Below are 2,445 nucleotides of genomic sequence, written 5' to 3'. Positions count from 1 at the left end.
GCCTGCTGCCGCCACCACATCTGGGGAGCGCCGGCCACCCAGCCCTCCCGAAACCCGCAGGAGGCGGGGAAACTGGGGAGGCCAGGTTGCGGCGGCCATGAGCCTCCGCGCCAGATCCAGGGATCCTGCGACGGTGCTGATCAGGGCCTGACCTTAGGGGGACGAAGGGAACAGGGTCCCTGCAACAGCCCCAGCGAGGGAACCCCAGGGCGATTGATGTACAAGCAACCCTCAGACAGGCATAGCCCCGGGTGAAACCCGGGGCAGCATGATGCGTTCGAAGTGTTGATCAATGTGTCCTGCAATTCACACTAATTCTCGCAGCTAGCTGCGTTCTTTATCGACGCACGAGCCGAGTGATCCACTGCCAAGAGTCACAGACAACTTTTTTTTGTTCCAGGTGTCAGCCTGACCCTGCTGGTGCAGGAGAGGCCAGAGGGAGGCAGCGCCACCTGTGGTGACACAGCCCAGCGCCCTGTCTAGCTCGGCCAAGACCACTGTGGTTTAAAAAAAGAAAATGCAGGCGCTCAGCCCGGGAAACCTGCCAGCCACTGCAGCAGCACAGCGCTTCCCAGAGGGATGGAGGCAGGCCACTTTGCCACCGGCCCACCTGGCCTGATCCCTTCATCCTTCCCTGACACCCTATGCTTTTACGGGGTGACGGATGGCGAGGCGGGTCAGAGACAGCACAGACAGAGGGTTGGGTGGGACCGCTAGAGTCTTCAAAGCCCAGCCTGGCCGCACAGGGCCGGGCTCCAGGTACCTGGGCAAGAGGGAAGGTGCCCCCCGGTGCCAGCGGACCGGGCCATTGCTCGCCCACAGATGTGGCCGGCTGGAACCTCAACACCCGCCCGTCCAGTAAGCCTGCTGCACCATGGCTCAGGGCTTGTGCCTGGCGTGCCGGGCCCCTGTCTGCCTGGAGAGGTGCCCCTCGAGAGCAGTCAGGTTTCCCTCGGCTCCCTCCTGCCCCTACTCAGGGCTCCCCTGCTGACCAGGGTGCACCCAGCAATGCCTACCCACTGCCGGATCAGAGAGAGGAGAGCATGCCCTTGGCCAGCGCAGCGGCCGGCTCGGTGAGGAGAGGGGGCCGCACAGGGCTCCCTTTCCAGTGCGTGGTTGGGGATATCCCCAGCAGGTCAACCCAACCCTACCAGGCACCCCATCCATCTGCTGGGCCGCGGATCTCTCTATGGTGGAAGAGAATCCACGGCTCCTGGTTGCCCACACACCCCGGACTGCTCTGCGAGAGGTGCCCCGAGATGTTTGTGTGCACATCTGTGATGCAACCGACGTCAGGGCTGCGACTCTTCCTCTGGCTGCTCCGCTGTTAATGATCAATGGTCCCTCCATACCTACACCAAGAATCTCCACCTCTCAGAGCCACACCCATATGCTTCACCTCTACCTCCAGACTCACACTGAGATAGCGCCATCCGCCCTCTCTCTGTACCCACACCTGATTACCTGATCCCTTCAACACACACAAGCTCCCACCCCTCCCATAAACCAACATCCTTCTCTCTAGACATACATACCCCATCCCTCCATTCACACCCAGATGCCCCCTTCCTTCCCAACAGAGTGCTCCAGCCCTCACTCAGACCCACATGCTCCATCATTCCCTGACATGCCCCCATCATATGCCCTTTCCATCCATTCCAGATCAACGATGCCGCCCTCCGATCCAGACGCCACCAAGATGCCCAAGCCCTTCCCCAAGACCCATACCATGATGCCTCATCCTCCCTCGACACAGCAAGATGCCTCTATCTTTCCCCCAACCAATGAGCACCCATCCCTCCCTCCAGACCCACAATGTGTCCTATGCCTCCCTTCACACCCACAACAATGTCCCCATCCCTCCCGACCCACACCCATGTGCCCCATCCCTCCCTCTCAGACCCACACCAATATGCCCCATCCCTCCCTCAAGAGCCACACCAAGATGCCTTATCCCACCCTCCAGGTGCACACAGATGTCCCCATCCCACCCACACCAGGATGCCCCAATCCACCCTACAGACCAACAGATGCCCCATACCTGTACCAGACCTACACCAATGTGCCACCATCCATTGCAGACCCCACCAAGATCCCACCATCCCTCTATCCACACAGCAAGATGCCCCCATCCCGCATTCCAGACCCACACCTATATGAACCATCCCTCCCCAGACACAGACCAATGCCGCATCCCTCCCATCAAACCTACACCATTGTGCCCCCATCCCCTCCCTCCAGACCCACACCAATATGCCCCATGCCACCCTCCAGACCAACAGATGCCCCATACCTGTTTCAGACCGACACCAATGTGCCCCCATCCATTGCAGACCCCACCAAGATGCCCCTCCAGACCCACACCAATATGCCCCCATCCCTCCCTCCAGGCACACACCAAAATGCCCCCATCCCTCCCAGACCAATGTGCCTGTCCCTCCCATC

The 2,445-nt window shown here is 60.4% G+C and overlaps 1 non-coding gene across 1 annotated transcript; it reads right to left on the bottom strand.

The window, feature by feature from the left end:
• Positions 1–225: 225 nt before the first annotated feature.
• On the bottom strand, positions 226–376 carry LOC138448344 (5.8S ribosomal RNA). The gene has a single exon (XR_011260160.1). It is a non-coding gene; the product is annotated as a 5.8S ribosomal RNA (ribosomal RNA).
• Positions 377–2,445: the final 2,069 nt, after the last annotated feature.

This window comes from Ambystoma mexicanum, chromosome 3q (genome assembly GCF_040938575.1).
Source record: "Ambystoma mexicanum isolate Mex_15411 chromosome 3q, UKY_AmexF1_1, whole genome shotgun sequence".
In the NCBI taxonomy this organism is placed as follows: Eukaryota; Metazoa; Chordata; class Amphibia; order Caudata; family Ambystomatidae; genus Ambystoma; species Ambystoma mexicanum.
This window is presented reverse-complemented; position numbering and strand designations above follow the sequence as displayed.